The following is a 21,823-nucleotide window of genomic DNA, read 5'->3' as shown; positions in this document are numbered from 1 at the left end:
GAGGCGATCTCGGTGCCCGGCGGCGAGTGTGGCCCAGGGGGAAATTCCAGCCCGGACTGTGCATTTTGAAATAAAACGAAATACTCCACTAAACTTTTTACGGAGATCGCCACCTTGTTGCAGAGTCCCCCATCCGATGCCCCTGGCATTATACAGGCAGATTGCCAGTTAGGTTACATCGAATTGTCCAGAATTTCTTGGCTTTGCCAACCTGTCAGAGTCTGCTCTTCTGGGGACAACTGTCCAGATTACGTTAGCAAGACTGAAATGTCCCATCCTCCCAGCCTTGACTCTGAAGGATATACCGGCACTCAAAATTTCCAGATACTTCTGGTGGTTTGTTTTTTTTTTTTTTTTCCTTTGCCAAATTTCCCCCGGCTGGAGTCTGGGGTGGAGGAAGGAGAGAAGGGTCTGGTGATGAGGGTGGTGAGGAGGAAGGTCACCTTGGCTTCCTCTCAAAGGAGGCATCATCGAGCCACCTTCATGGCCTAGGGAAGAGCCTCAAATTTGGCACCAGGTTTCCCATGGAGCAGCACGCATCGCCCCCAACTCCCTGAGACTCACTCAGAAATAGAAAATTAAAGCGTTCCTTCTAATCTTGCAGACACTAGCCCTCTAAACTTTGCTCCAAATAGCCAGATAATTAAGTATCTATGGGAGAGAGGAAGCTAAACCCCCCACTTCTGGATCATTGTCTAATTTCTTCAGCCCCGTTTTTCCCAAGGAAGGTGTAGATCCACGTTTTATCTTGAAAGGCGAGCACAACACAACAAAACAAAAAGTCCAGTATTCGTGCCTTCAGTTTAAACAACTCCCTGCCCGCACTTAGCAGCGGTGCGCCCCCTCCAACCCCAGCGGAGGCGGGTTGGGGACAATTCGGTCTACTTTTTCAGCTTCGGAAACGTCTATCAGATCTCAGCCTCCAGCGGATACCGTTTTGCTGCCGAGGCGCCAATTTCTGACCCTTTCGTTTCCTGGAGGGCCCCTTCAGGGGAGAGGGTGTCTCTGGCATCTCGCACCTCTGGCAGAACCCAAGGATAGCAGCCCTTTCTACACTTACAGAGCCCAGTGAATTCGTCCGTGAAGTTCCCCAACAATTTGGGTATTTGGAAAGGAAACCCGGCTCAGGGCCAGGGGTCGAATCATCTAGGCGGGCTGGGGCTGGATTCCTTTCCTGGGTTTTTATTTCTCGGGTGTGGAGCTCTGCCTGGCAGCAGGAGGGTCTGAGAGGCAAGATGGAAAAGGTCCTCTCCCCTGGGAACTCCCAGAAGACCTTGATGGGTTATTATCCTCTGGTCCCGGGGACATTTTTGAGGACACAGTGACCCCTGGGCTTTCAGAACTGGAGGGAAGGGATGAAGCGGTGTCCTGTGGTTGTGTTCCAGGGGGTGACCCTCCAGGGGGTGACCCTCCAGCCGCCCATAAAGATGAGGGAAGGTTAGGGTATGTGCAGGATCCATTCTCTGCTCTGTGGTCCCCAAGGAAGACTGTGGAACTGTAACCGAGTCACAGGCAAGGTCCATGACCACAATCATGGTTCCAGTGACTGGACTTAGGACTCCTGGACCTCCTTCCCCTTGGAGAGGAGATCCAGAGTTTTTATTGCCTTTAACCAATCCTCTCACTAAAGCCTGTTCTCCACCAGCAGTCTTCCACCTACCTTTGGACTCTGATTAAACTGGGATGCCACAGGGTGGGCTTGGGAATGCAGTTATCAAAATCAAAATCATTTTGGAGTCCAAATGCCGGACCTGAAACTCTCCCCCCCCTCATTTGCTGAGAGGCACGGGGCAAACTCTCCAACCTCTCTGAACCTCCTCCTCATCCATGAACCTTGATAACACTCCTTCCCTCGCAGGGTTGTTGGGAGAAGCAAGCCACGTCTGCCCCGAGTTCCCAGCCAGAGGGTTGCAGAGTGCAGGATGGCAGCCGCTCGGCTCAGCCACGCTGTGCCCCTACAATAAAATGCATCTATATTGCTGGTCTAGTCCAGAAACGGCAGCGTGCGGTGTGGGATATCTTCCTACCGAGCTGTGAGGGTGGACGTTTGCTTCTCACCCCCCTACTGCTAGTCTTCAGGCTCTGGGTTCCAATCCAAGCCCTGCCCCTTTCTCGCTGGGCAGCGCTGGGCAAAGGCTTTTCCTCTCTGTACCTGCAGTGCGCAGTGGGAGAAACGAGTCCTGCCTCCAGGCTCTTTGTGGGAATCAAATAAGCCAGTAGGTGCGCGGGGCACATGGTAGTGAGATTGAGAGATACAATATCACAGCACGTCGTAACAAACACATAAGCACAGCCTAACACAATATACACATCCTAATGGAAGGTAAACGCAGTATAATATCGGATATTACGATGTGTTATATTGTATTATAATTCTGGGCACACGTGTGCGCCCTGGGAGGGACCGCCTTCGCCAGGACATGCTTCGCCACTGCAGTGCCCGTGGGGGACACATGGGCTTGCTCTCCCACTTCTCCCCAGTGGTTGCCGACTGGGGTTTGCAGCGCGCGCGCCAGCCTTCCGTGCAGCGCGAGGACTTTCGCTTTCTCGCGGGGGCGCTGCCCTGGGCCGGCTGCACCCCGCCCGGGGAAAGGTTCCGGAGGCTCTCGGACGCTGGGGAAACCTCAGGCGGGTCTGGGCGCTCTGCGGCGGCAGCCGGTTATTGGAGACCCGGGGGACCGTGCGTCCGCGGGAATTCGAAACCGCGCGGCGCGCTGCGGCGCAAACGCTGCTGGAGCGCACCGACGCCGCGGAGCAGCATTTGGGGGGAGGCCAAGAGAGGACCCGAAAACACCCACCCTCTCTGCTTCCCCGTGGGTGCCGGGACAGAGCCCGCGTGGGAAGCAAGGCGGCTTTTCTTTTACGCGCTGCTTCTCGGGACTTAGGCGGTCCCGGAGATGTGCAGCCTGGCCAACCACCGAGAAAGGATTTTTTTGGGGGAGCCCTTTCTTTGGCTCTGTTAAGGCATCACACTTCAGCACAGTTGTTTGCAGCGGTAGAATCATTGGCGCGAACACTAAATCACTTGCACACGGAACAATTTGCCCAAAGAATTATATGCGCGTAGAGGTACTAGCGCAACCCCATATCGTTGGCACGTCGGAATTACTTGCACATCAATAATCGTTTGCCCAGGCTTTTCGCACGTTCCGAGCCATGGATAATTTGCGTATAATTATCTGTGGACAGAATCTTCTTTGCGCACACAGTTATTTGCACGCGCCTCGGCGGGTATACACTTCATTACATACACGCGAATGAGGGCACGCGCGCGCCCTTGCACTTCTGCACAGCTTTGGCACGCACCCACACGCTCAGACCTGGGGTGGGCGTTAAGCGTAGCATGCGATTGAGATCTGTCGAATCGGGGAAGTCCCGGAGTTTAGAGGGGGGAAAACTCTCTCCGGTCCACGCTGGGTCTTTTTCATCGTTGTTCTTTTTTCCGGATAGAGGTCAGAAGCCAGATAATTTTCCCGCTAGGAGAGACAGAGGGACAAAGGCCAGCCCGCGGGTCACCAGTTTTGAATAGAGGTCCAGGAAGGGTTTTAGGGTTCCGGGCAGCGCTCTGAGCGCAGAGCTCTGGCGTGGCCTCCCCTCCTCCCCTGGGCCCCAGAGCCAGGTGGGGCCGGGAGGGACCCACGGCCTGCGCTCGGAGCCCGGGAGTTGTGTTTATTTTCGAGTTATTCTTGGCCGCCGTCCACGCGATTATTTGGAGCAGCGCAGGGACGTTCGGGGAAAGCTGGGGCCTTGGGGGGTGGGGTGGGGCGGGTGGGGTGGGGTGGGGGTCCCTTCGCCAGGCCCCACGAGTTTTATGGCGTCGGAGCTCCGAGGGCGAAATTACAGGCGGAATCAAAATGTGTAAATTATAGGTTTGTGTTGTAAAGAGGCCTCGGCGCGCCCGCCGGAGAAAGGCGGTTGTGGGTTCCTAGCGGACCTGAGCCAGCGCCGCGCGCCCCTGCGCCCCGGGCGTCTGCGCGCTCCGTCCCCAGGTTCGGGCCCCGGGCGCCCGGGACGCAGGCCTGGGACTCCATCCCACACCGTGGGGCCTCGCCAGCCCGGACGAAGAGGACCCGCAACCGGGGCCGCTGGCGCCCCTGCCGCGATGGCCTTTGAGCTGCAGCTCCACGATGGGGTTTTGGCAAAAACGCCTTTCTGCGGCCAGCCGAGCGCGGAGCGGAAGCTCCTTTGAGAGTTCAGATGTCTGCGCCGCCACAAAAGCGGGTGGCAGCAGCCCGTTGGAAAGAACTGCACAAACAGCGCCGTTCAAAGCTCTCCTGGCTTCATTTTCCATCATTTGGCTCCTCGGGGTCTCTTACGCTTTCGCCCGTCTTATCTCTTCTTTCCCCCCCTTTCATCCCGTTTTCCCTTACCTTCGCTTCCTCTCCCCTCTCCCCTTCCCGCCAGCCTGCCTCCCGACCTTCCTTCCTTCCCTCCTGGATCCCCTCTTTCCCATTATATGCTCACTTTTCTTTCTTTTTTCCATCAGTTTTCCCTAGTTGCAGGCTTTCAGACCCACCCTCTCCCCGGACTTTCTGATGTCTTTTCCCTTTTCATACCATTTGGCATCTCTCCCCCTCCACCCTGTTTTCCTCACTCTCCTCTTCTGTCTCCCTCCTTGCTTCTTTCTATTCTAACTCTCAGCTTCTTCGCTTAGCATGTGCTGCTGTTGAACTTAAACATTCTTGATCATGGAAAAACCCAACTGCAGCAGGTCGCAGTGGCCTGGAGAAAATCAAAAAGGGGAGGAGGACATTTTAAGAACCATCCAGAAGTCTTGCATTTGGTTAGCACCAGCCCTTCCAGATCTGCTTGGGCTGGAGAGGAGAGGCTGAAAGATTATTAAGTTCCACAGTCATCGGGACTGACCATTGGGACGAGTGGCATATCCAGTTACCAGCCCGTGCACCCTGTGTTATTGCCCACATGGGCATACCAGGCTCTGTGCAGGTCTGCTGCCCATTTGATTCCCACCTTTGTTCTGAGAGCCCAGGGAGAAAGCCTCGCCAACTGTTAGCAAGAACTGTTAGCGAGAATTTCAAGAAGACAAACAAACCATCCACCATTAAAATCCTTCGAAGACCACCTAGCTCCCTTCCCAGAGGACAGATTTCTATTGCCCCCAACCCCCCCCCCCCAGCCTACACCTTCCCCTTCACAACAGCTGTTCATCCATTGTTATATTTATTAGGTAAATATAAATCCCATAAATACACCGGAATGAAAAGCGTCATGTTCCATAATTTGCTGTTCAGAGCCACCAACATTCATCTTCCAACCGTTTCACTTCTTTGGCTTGACAAAGAGGGTAGGAATTCCACACTCTTGCCCCCTTTCGTAAGTGATGAGAATATTAACATCTGACCATGCTGCCCCCATAAGTAGCCTCCACCCCATCTACCTTTCCAAAGCTTCCTTATTAATAAGAGGTCATTTCCTCCCCAGGCCTTAAACTCCGCCTGCAGGGCAGACCAGACAGGGAGAAAATGCTGACATCTCTGAGTAACACTGGGGTGATCATAGCCTCCTGCAGGGAGAGGCTGGCTGGGGAACCATGTTGGGCACTCGGTGCTTCTAGAGGCAGAAAAACAGGTGCTCCTGTGTGCAGATTTGGGGGGGCTGGCTTTAGGAAAGAAATACTGGTAGCACACAGTTCATTTCCCAGAGCATATGCTCTCTGTGTCTGGCTTTCTGGAATGACCCAAGCAGCTGGCTGATGAGCCCTATTTCTTTAAGTCATTATTGCCTAGCTTTCTTAAAGGTTAGAAACCAGTCAGATTGGTAAAGATGAACATCTTTGATTAATACACCACGCTGAGGGGTGTGGGGAATAGGCACTCTCAGAAGTCATGAGTAGGGAGAAGGTGGATGGTACAGCCAACATGGGGAAAGGAGATTTGGGATATCCATGAAAAATAGGAGAGCAGGACCCTTTGACTCAGAAATTCCACCTGCCCCCCCAGATATCAACCCTACAGACGTCATCCTTCATATGCAAAATAGCGGATGTATAAAGATATTCAATGCGGCACTGATTTGACAGCAAAAAAAAGTGATAGATTGGTTTTCATGAGGTTCTGATTAGATGAACTATGGTAAAAGGAATAGTAAAATATTATGCATGTGTAGAGAAGGCTGGGGGGTTTCTGTCAATACAGGTGAGAAGAGATCTCTGAGAAAGAAGTAAAAAAAATAATAAAAGTGAGGGGCAGAGCGGTTTGTTGCCATTTGTGAGAGGAAAGGCAATCCTTTGGGCTAACACATAGACGGGTACACAAGACACTGTCACCCTGCCTCCTTTCTTACTTCCAGAGTCTAACTGGATGGACGAGGGGAGAGAGAGAGTTCCTTTCACTGTACACTCTTTTTGTACTTTTGCAGTGGTTTTGCCTTTTGCATAGATCTTGCCTATGCCAGTAGTTTCTTTTTAAGATTTTTAAAAAGATTTTATTTATTTATTCTTGAGAAACAGAGAGAGAGAGATAGAGACACAAGCAGAGGGAGAAGCAGGCTCCATGCAGGGAGCCCAACGTGGGACTCGATCCCAGGTCTCCAGGATCATGCCTTGGGCCAAAGGCGATGCTAAACCACTGAGCCACCTAGGCTGCCCAAGATCTTATTTTTAAGTAATCTCTACACCCCATGTAGGGCTCAAACTCACAACCCTGAGATCAAAAGTTGCAGCCAGGCACCCCAGAAGTAATTTTTAAATGAACTGATAAAATACTAGAAAATGGTTGTTGTCCTTGTGATTCTTTTTGTTTGTTTGAGATTTATTTAGTTAGAAAGGGAGAGAGAGAGAGAGAGAGCAAGCAGCAATTGAGAGGCAAAGGGAGAGAGAGAGAGAGAGAGAGAGAGAAAACAAGCTGACTTTGAGCTAAGTGCAAGACCAGATATGGGGCGTGATCTCAGGACTCTGAGATTATGACCTGAGCCGAAACCAAGAGTCAGATGCTTAACCAACTGAGCCACCCAGCCACCTTTTTCTTTCTTTCTTTCTTTCTTTCTTTCTTTCTTTCTTTCTTTCTTTCTTTCTTTCTTTCTTTCTTTCTTTCTTCTTTCTTTCTTTCTTTCTTTCTTTCTTTCTTTCTTTCTTTTTTTCTTAAGATTTTATTATTTATTTATGAGAATACACAGAGAGGAGACAGAGAGAGAGGCAGAGACACAGGCAGAGGGAGAAGCAGGCTCCATGCAGGGAGCCCAACGTGGGACTCGATCCGGGGTCTCCAGGGTCACGCCCTGGGATGAAGGCAGGCGCTAAACGGCTGAGCCACCCGGGCTGCCCCCTTTTTTTTTCTTTAAAGATTTATTTATCTCGTGGTTCTGTTCTTAACAGCATTCCACCCCTGTCCCCCCCTTCTCTGCTCCCCGGCTTCAGCATAGTAGTCACCATCTGATGAACACTCACTATGAGCAAAGGTTGGGGCAGGCCCTTTAAACACATCTCATTTCAGGGGTGTCTAGGTGGCTTAGTCGGTTAAGCTTCTGCCTTTGCCTCAGGTTCATGATCCTGGGGCCTGGGATCCAGCCCTATCTCAGGGATCCCTGCTCCTCTGCCCCTCCCCTTTGCTCATGCTCTCTCATTCTCTTTCTTAAATAAATAAGTAATTAAAAAAAAAAAACCCCACCTCAGAACACCTGGGTGGCTCAGCCAGTTAAGCATCTGCCTTCAGCTCAGGTCATGATCCCAGGGTCCTGGGATCAAGCCCCACATTAGACTCCTTAATCAGTGGGGAGTCTGCTTCTCCCTCTCCCTCTGCCTGCTGCTCCCCAGATGCTTGTGCGTGCTCTCTCTCTCTAATAAATAAATAATCTTTAAAAACAAACAAATAAAAAACAGCCATCTCACTTCATCCCCATATCAGTTGTGCCAAAGAAGCATCCTTAGCCTCATTTTACAGGTGGTTAACCTGAGGCTCCAAAGGCCAACCTCCTGCCCAGAGTCACACACTTAGCAGGATGCTCTCAAATCCAGATCATGTGTTTCTGAAGCCTGATAACTGCAGCTGAACTGATCCCTGTTTCAGCTTCCCCTTCATTTCCATGCCCCCCCACCATTCACAATCAATAAATGAAAATAAGATGCTTGCAGGAGGACAGCTAAGTCCAGACCAAAGCAAATCAACAGGTTCTACTGCAAATCCAGACAGTTGGCCAGAGCGCACACGGTGGCAGATGGCGCTGAGGTGACTCGACAGACACAGGAGTAAGTCAGGCACGCCCCTGAGCTGTTCACAGGAAACCCACCCGTGGACTGGGTGCTTCCAAAGGATTTGGTCCTGAGCCTGCCCTTCTCCCCTGCAGTTCCCATAAATCCTAGCAGGCCTCTGTTCCCGGAGCCAGCACTAAGCCCTGAAAGGTAATGGGGTGTGAGCATATGGCTTCGAAAATTGGTCGGTTAAGATCCGGATGTGGGGCTAGATTCCTGTGGGGCTCCCTTAAACATAGGAGCTGGGGGCCGTTACCGAAATTCCTCTTATCTGAGGATTGGGCTTCTGCGTGTGATGCCTTCAGACTTCAAATGCATTCCTTCCCCACCAGAGCAACGCCCCAGGAAGATACCAGGAATCTGATTTTTTTGGCAGATGGGACTAACTCACAGCCAGGTCAGCGAAGAGCTCTTGCGAGCCTAAGATGTCCAATTCGCTGCACACCCAAGATGCTGGAATGTGTGTTAGTTTCACATCTGCTTGTATATTGTAACAACTAAATTTCAACTCTTTAAAAAGTTATATAAGGAGAGGCGCCTGGGTGGCTTGGTGGGTTGAGTACCCGACTCGGTTTTGGCTCAGGTCATGATCTCAGGGTCCTAAAATCGAGCCCTGTGTGGCGCTCAGTGCAGAGTCTGCTTGTCCCTCTTCCTCTGCTCCACCCCTTATTCTCCCTTTCTCTCTAATAAATAAATAAATTTTTTAAAAGTTATATAATGAAACTATGTCTCTTGTCACCCCTCCCCACACAGTCCAGTTTCCTTCTTCCCAGGCAGTTCCAGCCTGTGACCACTCTCTTGCCTATTTTCTGGATAGAATCTATGCACAATTAATTTCTTCTGATTCGAATGGTAACCTTTCATACTCAACCTGTAACCTAGGTGGCTAGGGGGTGAGATCCCAGATGTCTGGCTCCATATCTTGAGCTATGACTTTTTCTGCTCTGTGTCCTTGGGCAAGTTCCTGAACTTCTGGACTGTCTGGGTTTTCCCATCTTTAAAATAAGATTGATACTGGTACTTGACTTAAAGGTTTCCTTTGAGGATCAAATGTGACAAAACATGCCAGGCACCCAGGATTTTGCCTGGCACCAAGAAAACATGCAATTAATATTAGCTTTTAATGTTAGCTATCAATATAAAAGCAAATAATAAATAACCATGCTCTATTCACTCTGTGTTGCTGTCCCATTCTCCTTCACAGGGTTCCTTCCTGATGTAGGTCATGGGGTCTTAGCCTGTTGCTAGAAAAGTAACTGAGGAATGAAGTTTTTAAGGAAGAACCTTACAACCTACAACATTTGAAAAAGGAGAAAGATGCTAAAATTCTCTAATCCTGGCTTCCTCCCAATGGGGAGAAGTGGTGTACAAAGTAGAACTGGTATTTCTGTTATTACAGGGGTGCGTGTGTGTGTGTGATAACAGCCGTTGAAGCAAATGCCTGAACCCAGAATCTGGCCACTCTGAATGTGGGCAGACCTCAATAAGGAAGGAAGTTTGCATTAAACTTGAAAATGTTTGTGGTCATATTAAAAAGTAGGGTGGCATTTACAAATTTAAGGCTGCTGCACAAACTATAAAAGGTCTATTGACTTTTGAAATGAATTTTTCTGGCTAAAAATCTGTTCCCTTTTATAAGTGTGTTGGAGTATTGTTTATTTAAATTAATCCTATCTTTGCGTAAAGTATTGGTGTGGCCTCTGCATTCCTTCAAGAGAGCAGCTTGAAGGTTGGCAAAGGGGGGTGTGTTAGCGGTCCAGGGAATGGTTGAAGGTCTCTATACTTTATGGAGACAATCACGATCTCTGGCTTCTTCTCCGGAGATGTATTTTGAAAATGACTTCCTAGTTCTTTACAAAGATCATCGTACATTTAGACGGTAAATGATGTTTTTCTTTTTTGGTCATTAGCAAATATAATCCATCCTTCCTCCCTACCAGGAAAGAAGCCAAAAAAATAGGAGGATAGTGAGTGAAATCACAAATATGCTGAATGTGAGCTTCTCATAGTAACATAAACAGACTTTGTGGGCCTCTTCTTTATACTTGGAAAAAATTCTTTAAATACAGAAAAGTGCACTGATTATTATATCTAATGTCCATGTACTTAACACCCAGAAAGAAAACACAAATTAACCTGTGGTCATATCTGCCTCAAATCCTTTTTTAAATAACGGAAGTAAAATATTATAAAGCCAAAGTGGTTTTCCCTTTTCTTTTTTATTCATGAGAGACACACAGAGAGAGGCAGAGACATAGGCAGAGGGAGAAGCAGGCTCCTCTCAGGGAGCCTAATGGGGGACTCCCAGACCCAGGATCACATCCTGAGCCAAATGCAAATGCCTAACTGCTGAGCCACCCAGGTGCCCTGGTTTTCCCTTTTCTGATACCATTTTCCTCCTCGTATCTCCTCCCCTCCTTAAATCTAACCACTCTCGTAATTTTGGCAAAAATCTGCAGTTACATTTTTATACTTTTATAAGATATGCATTTCTCCCAAAGTGATATAAAAATTGAGTTTGTGTTTTTTTTTTAATTTGCATGAACCCCATACTGTGTATACAGTTCTACAATTTGCTTCCCTCCTCCACATCATATTCCTGACAATTGTATTTCATTAGTATTGATAAATAGATATAATATATAGTTGCAAATATCATAAATATATTTCACTCATCCTCATTGCTACACAGCAATTTATTATATAATGATAATTGTAGCTAAGGCATGCATAGCATTTTCCAGGTGCCATGTAGTTTATTTAAAGTATTTATTAAATGAATTTATTTAATGAGTTCTCAACCTATGAGAGAGCTGGTATTGCTACTTCATTATTTAGGTAAATAAACTGAGGCATACAGGAGTGCCTTGGCTAGCTCAGTGAGAAGAGCATGAGACTCTTGACCTCAGGGTTGTGAGTTGGAGCCCTACGTTGGATATAGAGATTACTTAAAAGATATTAAAACAGCAACAACAACAGCAAAAAAATAAAACAGCAACAACAACAACCTGGGGCATCTACGTGGTGCAGTTGGTTAAGTGATTCTTGGTTTTGGCTCAGGTCCTGATCTCAGTAGTGAGATCCAGCCAAGCATTTCAGACTCCCTGCTGAGCGCAGTCTGCTTAAGTTTCTCTCTCCCTCTCCCTCTGCCCCTCCTTGTCTCATGCTCTCTCTCTCTCTCTAAAATGTATAAATAAATCTTAAAAAAGAAACCAACCCTGATGCATACAGAGTTAAGTAACCAGCCCAAGGTCATTTTCTCTGTTGGTGGATATCTTGAATGTTTCCTCCCCACCCCTCCATCATTATAGACAGTAATTTGCTTTATACCTGCATCTTAATATATGCCAGTTACTATTCTCTGTGCAAGAGTTTTTATCAAGTAGAAGTCCGAGAGAAGTAAATGCTGATACTTAGAGTGCATACACTGTAGGTTCTACTAAACATTTCCTTTTTAAAAAAAAAAGATTTTATTTACTTATTTATTCATGAAAGACACAGGCAGAGGGAGAAGCAGGCTCCTCACAGGGAGCCCAATGTGGAACTTGATCCTCGCACCCCGGGATCATGCCCTGAGCTGAAGACAGGCGCTCAACCGCTGAGCCACCCAGGCGTTTCATTTACTAAACATTTTCAATGTCATATTTGTATGTGTGATCTTGGGCAGCCTCCACCTTGCCGATCCTCAGTTTCTTCCTTTGTAAAATGGGGACATACAAGTTGGCTTGTAAGGGTTGAGGCGAAAAAAAAAAGGGTTGAGGCAGACATTGAGAGGGATGTACATGGTTGTGGAGTGGTACTAGCAGTACTTGTAGCTGTTATAGTCACTAATAGGAATATTACTGTTGCATTATATTGTGGCCCTGTTGGCCAGACTCTAGTCAAGGATACATAGTCCAGAGATGCCTGGGTGGCTCAGCAGCTCAGCATCTTCCTTTGGCTCAGGTTGTGATCCCGGGGTCCTAGGATCAAGTCTCACATCAGGTTCCCCACAGGGAGCCTGCTTCTCCCTCTGCCTATGTCTCTGCCTCTCTCTCTCTGTTTCTCATGAATAAACAAATAAAATCTTAGTGAAAAAAAGAAGGATACGTAGTCCGAGGTTGAAAAGTAATTGTTAGGACACAACAGAAAAACTCTTAGTTGTTGTCTCATTTTATAAGATTGAAAATAAGTCACAGGAACTTCTATTAAATGCTTCTATCAAACTACACCAAACAACCTTGAGGGCAAAAGATGAAGCAGATACCTGAAATACAGAATTGGGCCATTCTGGGCCAGCTGGTGGTTGCTGTGGGACCTTAGGGAGACCACTCAAACTTTCTGGGTGTCTAGTTCTCCAGATCTGAAGGAAAAATAATTATACTTTCTCACCTGGCAAAGTAAGGCTGTTGTGAACAAATATAAACGGGCAAGTGTGTGTGTGTGTGTTGGGGGGGGCGGCGAATGAATCCTTTTTGAATTATTCAAAAGATATGATGTATATTTAAAGATATTATTTTCTGAACCCTAGGTTTGGCTGGGCATCCAGAAGCCATTTTCCTGTTGCATATACATCTGAAACATTTCAGAAAATTGTATCTTAACTTTTGGAATTGGGTTTCCTTCGGAGATAAAGAAAACACGTTATATTAGCGCGTTACGGGATTTTTCTTGTTACTACGCCAACTTCCTATTCGTGAAAATATTAGGGCTTTGTTTTCCTACAGAAACAGGCAGTAGAAAGATGGGAGTGAGGGGCAAATACACAAATGTGACTCCATTAAACAGTTGTTTTGCAAACTATTGGTTGCTTGATGGAATTCAATGAGTTGTTTCCAAGACCTGTGGCTGACCGAATTCAGTATCTTTGTCTATCTGCCACCACTGCCAAGATGTTAACCACCCCCCCAACTCGTTGTGTTTAAGATTTCTTCAATCAGTTATCAGCTAAATTCAGCTTCTTTTTATGTCAAAAATAGCTCACTGGTAGCTTGAGTAAAGCCAACTGGCATCTCTTCAAACTGGTTTGTCTGAGTCTTGGAGCCACAGGAAATGCTCCGTCCTGCTCCTAGCTGAGACCTCATTGATGTCAGTTGGAATGGGGCCATTTTCACTGGCTAATAAAGCCCCAGAATCCATGGTGAAGAACCGATGAAAGAAACTGGCTGCTGTGGGTTGCAGGGAAACAATACAACGTACCGTTTGGGGAAAGAGAGAAGGTCAGAAGGACACTGAACCAGGGATCCCAACCTGCTCTTCCAGCCAAGTCCTACTGGTATACTGGCTACCTTGCTCTTCCACAGGATGATGGTGTGGGGGAAATGGGGCTGGAAAGAGACAGAGGGTGAGTAAGGGAGAGAGAGAGAGATTGAAAGCAAGGAGGATGAGGGAATGGATGTGTCTTATTTGTGTAAATCAGCCAGGAGAAGAACGTAGAATGGGTGTCCCTCAAACACAAAAAAGAGCGTTGGTGCTCTCTGGCAGGGAAAGTTCTAGCACATCAATCGGTTATATGTGTGGTGATTGTGCTGCGTCGGGGAGCAAGTAGGACCTTGTCATTACTGGGTGTTGGGTATTAAATATGTTTTCAGGAGATGCGTTTTAGGAGGGTGTCAGGCTGACAAGGAGTGGCTGCGGCGGCTTTTGATGTGTTTGTACAAATGTGTATGTTACGGAAGTCACTCCTTCCCAGATTCAGTCGTGGTCAAACTCACTCCAGGATTTTTGCCATGCGCAAGCCCTGCCCATCCAATTTTCTTTTTTCCACCCACTGTTCTAAACCTGAGTATCCACTTAAACCTGAGTATCCACTTTGGGCTCGTCCTGAGCAATCGTGAGTTTGGTGGGTGAGTTGACTTTAGTTTATTTATGTATTTTTATTTAAATTCAATTGACCAATATATAGTACATCATTTGTTTCAGATGGAGCATTCAGTAATTCATCAGTTGTGTATAACCCCCAGTGCTCATCACATCACATGCCCTCCTTACTACCCATCACTCAATTTTCTCATCCTCCTACCCACATCCCCCTAGCAACCCTTAGTTTGTTTCTCAGGATTGAGTCTCTCATGGTTTGTCTTCCTTTCTGATTTCTTACATGAGTTTACTTTTTTAAAAAAAAGATTTTGTTTATTTACCCATGAGAGACGCAGAGAGAGAGAGAGAGAGGCAGAGACATAGGCAGAGGGAGAAGTAGGCTCCACACAGGGAGCCCCATGTGGGACTCAATCCCAGGCCTCCAGGACCATACCCTGGGCAGAAGGCAGGCGCCAAACCTCTGAGCCACCCAGGGATCCCCGAGTTTACTTTTTAATAACATTCAAATGAATGTATAAATATTAACCTTGTTTTCTAAAGTTCATCTTGTGGGATGCCTGGGTGGTTCAGTGGTTGAGTATCTGCTTTTGGCTCAGGGCATGATCCTGGGGTTCTGGGGTCGAGTCCCATGTCAGGCTCCCTGCAGGGAGCCTGCTTCTCCCTCTACCTGTGTCTCTGCTTCTCCCTCTGTGTCTCTTATGAATATATAAATAAAATCTTAAAAAAAAATAAAGTTCATCTTGTTACACCTGAGATCATTCCAAGAATGCCACAATTGGGTAGATATTTTAGGGTGATGCTGAAAAATCACAGGGTTTGACGTCAGCCAGATCAGATCACAACCCTGTCTCTCACACTGAACGGTTGTGTAACTTTGTTCGAGTTATTCAACCACTTTGAGCCTCAGTCTTCCCATCAGCAGAATAGAACTAATAGTGCCATCTTTGATGGGGCTTTTGGGAGAATGAAATGAGATGGGGACACGTTACGTGTTTGCACAGCGCCTGGTACATAATAAGCTCCTTAACAAGTCAGTAAAAGCCTGTCACCGGCTGAAATGTGTCCTTCAAAAATTCATATGCTGAATTTCTAACCCATGGTAGCTCAGGAGGTGACTGTATTTGGAGATCAGTCTTTTAAAGAGGTACTTAAGGTAAAATAAGGTTATTTCAGGTGGGCCCTAGTGTGTGATGCCTGGTGTCCTCATGGAAAAGGAGATTAGGACACAGATAGAAACACACACAGAGGGAAGACTACATGAAGAGAGGCCATCTGGAAGCCAAGGAGAGAGGACTCGGAAGAAACCAGCCCTGTCAACACCTTTACCTTGGACTTCCTGCCTCCGGAGAGGTGATAAAATAAATTTCTGTTGGTTAAGCCTACAGCTTGTGTGAGGTACATGGGCTCTGGCAGACAAGTTTCAAGCAGATAGAATATATATGCACAGGAGGCTCCAGTTTATAGTCCTGGTGATGAGCCATCTGCAGAAATGGATTTAGGCTCTCTTTAGATTCAAGACGATGACACAAACCACAAGAAATAGTAGTGGAAATTGCATTGAAGAAGTACTTTCTTGCTGCCTTCTTGGCAAGTTCTTAGAAATGTTGTCATCCAGGAATATGGCTATCACACTGGGAGGGCGACTAAGCGCCAGCGATTCTAAACCATTGTGATTTTTTACGTATAGATCCTTGGTGAAATGCAGTCATTTTTAATCAGGCTGAAATGTTCTAAAGAGCTTCTGGCCTGGATTCATGGTTCAAGATGCAGTTTGCGTTGTCAGATGTTTCTAATGGTCTCCTGGGCCTGAGAAATTAATGTTCATCTAAGAAAGTGTTTTCAGCTACTCTCTCTTGGCACATGCCACTAACCACCCCCACCTCACCACCACATGCCCTTCCAATCACCAGCTAGACTATTTATATGATTTAATGAATTCCAAAAACATTGACTAATTATTATCACATACCACTGTTAACACACTTCACTCTCCACAAGCTGTGAAGCGGTTGGCAAGGTAGGGCATGCAGTGTCATATACCATTCCTCCCCTAAGTGGATGTGTGATGGTTTGATCCCCATGGAAACAGTAGTCAATGAAGGAGGGTGAACTTGGCCCCTTCAGGCCAGAGTGAGATGGGAATTTGGATCGGTGGAAAAAAGAGGAGAGGCTATTTCAAGGAAGGAGGAGAGGTTGAAAAAAATCAGATGGCATCATAACAGTTCATGTGTCCATCCTTTTATTAGACCATGGTGAGATCAATAAGAGTAGGGACTGGGTCTCCCTTCTCATTACACATCTGTTGTGGAGCATGGTACCTGCAGCATAAGGGTCATATGATATAGGTAGTGATAATTGTCAGGATCCATGAAATTCTCTGCATACCTCAATTGACAGAAACACAACTCAAACTGGCTTAAGCAAAAACATTCAAAAGGAGAATGTTTTACTGGTTCATTAAATTGAGAAGTCTATCGGAGTGTTGGCTTCAGGCATATTTGGATCAAGGACTTCAATACTGTGTCAGTGCTCGAATAGTTTTCAGTATTTTTAACTACTTATTTGGACATGTGTATAGATCTCTATTTACCTCTCCCAATGGGTAGAATCTATCATTTACTTTGAAAATAAAGACTCGCATGGTCTTTTCCAGAATAGCATTTGAGAGAAAGCTAGGGATGATATAGTTGATGTTGAACCATGCAGGCCTCTTATTCATTTGTGGTTGAGCAGCATGACACTAGAATATGAGCTTCTTGAGGGCAGAGATGCTTATTGATTTGGGTCACTGCTGTAACCTCAGTTCCAAGAATAGTGCTAGGCAAACAGTAGACTGTTGGCCAATATTTAAATTACAGGCCCCTGCATGGTGGCCTTGGGGATTGTTTTAGAACAATGTGAGGTTAGGGGAACCTGGGTGGCACAGTCGGTTGAATGTCCAACTCTTGGTTTCGACTCAGGTCATGATCTCTGGGTCCCCCCATGTTGGGCTCTGTGCTCAGCACCAAGTCTGTCTGAGATTTTCTTTTCTTTATTTTTTAATTGAAGTTTGATTTGCCAACATATAGTATAACACCCAATGCTCATCCTGTCAAGTGCCCACCTCAGTGCCCGTCACCCAGTTGCCCCATTCCTCTGCTTGCCTCCCCTTCCACTCACTACCCTTTGTTCATTTCCCAGAGTTAGGAGTCTCTCATGTCCTGTCACCCTAAGTTTTCCCACTCATTTTCCCTCTGCCTGAGATTTTTCTCTCCTTCTTGCTCTGTCCTTCCTGTCCCCTCCCCTCACTCTCTCTCTTTCTAAAGTAAATAAATAAATCTAAAAAAATTTTTAGGGGCACCTGGGTGGCTCAGTGGTTGAACATCTGCCAGGTAATAATCCTGGGGTCCTGGGATTGAGTCCCACATCAGGCTTTCCAAGAGGAGCCTGCTTCTCCCTCTGCCTATGTCTCTACCTCTCTCCATGTCTCTTATGAATAAATAAATAAAATCTTAAAAAAAAGATTAAGTTTTTTTTTTTAAAAAAAAAGAATATTGTGGGGCTAGATCATCCAATGAATTCCAGGTATAGCTCAGATCTACATCTATTGAATGTCTATTGGTTGGTCCAGAGAAATGGATAGAAAAAATGTTCTCAGTCTTAGACACATAAGGCCATAACCAAATGCCAACATTTGAGCCAAAGTGGGGGCAGGGGGTTTTAAAGGAGAATAACAATGAACTAAGGTTTAGTAAATTCAGTCCCATGAACTCCTTGGTCTGATTCGCCACATAGGATTGCAATCATATCGCATTTCTAGCACTTGTGCCAGGCACTCCACAGCCTTACCTGTAACCCTTGCATTAGCCCTACAAATTGGGTGCTCACTGTTTCATCTTTTCAGATAAAGTCACCAAGGCTAGAAACAACCTCTTCAGTATTGGTCTTTTCCTATTAAAGGCCAGAACACATTGTTGTGGGTTAAGGGAAGCACGTTTTCACAGTTCTACACATGGACCGCAGAAAGGAAGAACGGTAATTTCACTACATCTGGTAGCCCTCTGTCAGTGGTGTGTTAAGTGTTATACATGAATATTTTATTTAATCCTCTTGGCAATCCCAGAAGGGTGGTATTAGTATGTCCATTTTGCAGAAGAGGAAACTGAGGCACAGGGAAGTTTGGTAACTTACCCACAGTCACCCAAGTCTATGTGTCTGTGCTCTGAACCATCCCACACAAATGCCCTTCCCAGGGGATCTGAGTACTGGGCTCTCTTGAAAACATGCTTTGGCACTGAGAATCCTTCTCCTACCCTTGCCATTCCCCAACAAGCGCTTGGCCCAAGCCCTTTTCACATCACACTAGAGCCTGCTAAATGCTTTGCCATCCTTCTTCCTCCAGGTCAATGAAATGAGACATTAGATAGTGCATGGAAGTGTTGCCATAATGGAGTCCAAACAAATGTCCACTGAATCCATGAGTGGCCACGTGAATGCACCCTCCCGGGCAATTGTCCAGGGTCCTAAGATGTGGAAATCTCGGATTGTGGCCGGTGTGAGTGACTACTGGCTCAACCCTCTGGCCCTCCAAGCAGATAGGAAGGACTCTCAGCCAGAATGTGGACAAAGAGCTGAAAGGCCCAATTTCAGGTTTCCCAACCCTTAAGCAAGCCACTTTGACTTTTGGGCCACTGTGAACTATCTTCATAATCCAGCAGGAGAACTGTAAATTAGTCCTGAGCAAGAGTGCCCCCTTACTGCTTACTAACATCTGGGGCAGGCAGGCAGCTGGGCATATTGCAACCTCTACTGTGCTTTCCTTTTAGGGGTATGGAAGGGGATATAAGGCTTTGATCTAAATAAACAGAGACTAATATTCTGGAGCAAAGAGGATATTGTCCTTGTGATCCATGCAGGCTGTACAAACATCTTCCTTCATTAAAATCTAAGTGCCTCCAAGTAAATTACTGATGCCTCATGGGAGATGAGTCAACATACAGTGACTCACTGTCTATTTATATAAATCGAGGCATGGCTACCTGTTGAGTGATGAGGATGAGGGTGGGTGGGTGATAGACTCAACCTGACAGCGTACCACTGCACTGTCATAAAACAGTGCCTAGATCTTCCCAGGTGTTTGAACCTACATCCTTGCTTTTGGGTTTTGAGCTGCTGAGGACATTTTACCATCTTAGGTTCTTTCACTGCCACTCTATAGACACTTCCTTTGGGGATGTAGCACAAACTGATGTCTCATCTGGAAGTTTCCTCTTTCTAAAGATATGTGTCCAATATTTCCCTGGAGACTTGAGTTGAGTGGTCTGAAGCAGAAGTTTTGGGGTTATCTGTCTTGCTCAGCAGGGATCAGCTCGAAGTACGTGTGCCATAGTGCATCTCTACTTAAGGCATTCTTCAAAATCCGTATTTAAGCAAGCAGCCAGGGAAAAATGGGGTCAGGGGAATCATTAAGAGTTACTGAGCACTCGGCAGGTTGCAAGTGGTGATACCTACCATTTAAGTGTATGTGGGTGACACATATTACAGAGAGTCATTTAACTATCTCCCTACTATGATAAAGCGAGTCCTGAAATTATTTTGATTTTAGACATGAAGAAGCCGAGGCTCAGAATCTGTTAATCTATCAGACCATGTGATCTGTAATTGTCAGTGTTCTGAACTTGAACTCAGGTCTATGGACTGTAAACCACACCAAATTGTCATCAGCGACATGCCAGGCACCTTCGTTTCTCCGAAGCCACTTCCCTAATTCTTTAAGCATCTTCCCTGCATCAAGCTCGTGTTACAGATGACAAAGGTGAAGCTCAGAAGGAGTAAGAAATTCATCCAGGGGCTCATGGTAAAAAGACGTGGATCCAGATCTAGAGCAGCAGCTCCCCTGTTGGTTTTCCAAAATGCCCGCCTCGTAGGCACTGCCCTCATGATGTCCCTCTGACTCACCATGGCTGTGGATTTTAGTTATCTGGACACTGGAAATGTTCCCGTGGGTCTGGGTGTGCACAGATGGTACCGGACCCCTTGTTACACATGGAGTTGAGTCCCCTCCCAAATTCCTACATTCAACTCCTAACTCAGAATATAACCTTATTTGCAGAGAGGTCTTTATGGTGGTAATTAGGCTAAAAGAGGTCATTAGGGTGGGGCTTAATCCAGTACAACTGGTATCCATATAAAAAGGGGAAATTTGGACACAGAGATGCCATGAAGGGAGAACACCATTGCTGACACCTTGATTTCAAACAAGCTTCCAGAACTATGAAATGATAAATGTCTGTTGTTTGAGCCACTCAGTCTGCGGTACTTTGTTACAGGAGCCCCAGGAAACTAATCTAATCCTAAGGGAGACAGGGAGGATGACTCTGAGGATAAACTGAATCCAAACTCAACTGATGCTCATGGCTGGCAGGAACTCCTGCAGGGGCCACTGGGTGCCTTTGGTGACCAGGGGGAGTTCAGGGTGGCTCATTTCAAACTATTCTCCCTAGAGCAAGCCTTCAGACATGCCTGATTAGGGTCAGGATTCCATTTACTTGGAAAGACGGGCTTGCCTTGGTACTGGCACATCTGGGAGCATATGCCCTGGGATATGTTGACCGGCGTCTACGTGCACATGGAAAGCATCATAGAGACACTTGTAGATATCTGCTCATTTTTAGTTACTGGCTAAATGTCAGATACTGATCTAGCCTGATGATTGCACCAAATGAATCACCGTAGTTCACATTTATGGATTGCTTGCCTGGTACTTTTCATTGATTATCTCATTAAACTCTCGCCACAGTTCCATAAGGGAATACAATTATTATCCTCTTTTCACACATGAGAAAACAGAGTCCTAGAGAGACGCCAGAGCGCTGGTGCATTTGCGGGACAGGCTCTTCCCCCAGCAGATGATCAGCGACAGGGTTCCATCCTCCTAGATTTCTGGGGAATGTCCCCCAAGAACCTCTGATTGGATAGAATTTGGGCACGTGCTTATGGTTGAACCAATGGTGTGGTTGGGGGATGGAAAATGCTAATTGACCATCTGCAGGTAAGAAGAACGAAGAAGGGGCTAGTTCCAAGAGAAAACCTGGGCTCTGCGGCCAAGGGAGGAAGCAGGCGCTGTCCTCTGTGGCTTGACAACCTGTGTAGGGACAACCTGCGGCTGTTCTTCTCAGATGGAGTTCATGCAGCCTGCCTCACTAAACCCAGGTCTATGTGTTTTCCATGAACCAGGAAATTGGTGCTGTGTAGACCAGGCCTTACAGGAATGCTCCCTCACTCCTTATCCACACTAGTTTCCACGGTTTGAAGCTGGAAGCCCCAATCTATTTCTGATGCCTTAAATAACCAACCCTGGAAATCGAACCCAAGGCCTGAAATTGTGCAGCTGGGACCTTAAGACTCCTTTCCTTGGCAAAAAACGGGAAGGTAGGGATAGTCAGGGCTGGATTCAGATGGGGGCTGTGTATCAGTTGTCTACTGCCAAGGTGATGCCACATAGCAGGTAACCACCACAACGGCGGCTTCACCAGTCATGGTTTATTTTTGCTTATGTGACCGGGTTAGCTAGCGGGGTCAGCCAGGTGGGGCTTGCTCAGGTATTTGTGGTTGTGAACAGCAGACATGTAGGTGGCTTTCCCGGGCTGGGCTGGGTTGTCTTATTTCTCTGGGGCCTTGGCTGGGACAACTGGCTGATTCAGCTCAGTGTCTCATCCTCCAACAGGCTAGCCTGGCCTCTGGATGGAGATGGCAGATGGACAAGAGAGTAGAAACCCATGTGGTGTTGGGTGTATCTCTGTGCCATTGGCCACAGCAAGTTGCAGAGGCCGAGTCCAG

General features: G+C 46.8%; 1 protein-coding gene across 1 annotated transcript in view; it reads left to right on the top strand.

Annotated features, from left to right (window-relative positions):
- Positions 1-21,823, top strand: part of TBX5 (T-box transcription factor 5) — an 86,886-nt gene that overhangs the window by 4,594 nt on the left and 60,469 nt on the right. The gene's annotated exons all lie outside the window — the stretch shown is intronic.

The sequence above is a fragment of the Canis lupus genome, chromosome 26 (genome assembly GCF_003254725.2).
Source record: "Canis lupus dingo isolate Sandy chromosome 26, ASM325472v2, whole genome shotgun sequence".
Lineage (NCBI taxonomy): Eukaryota > Metazoa > Chordata > Mammalia > Carnivora > Canidae > Canis > Canis lupus.
The sequence above is the reverse complement of the archived record's forward strand: the minus strand, read 5'-3'. Positions and strand labels throughout refer to the sequence as shown.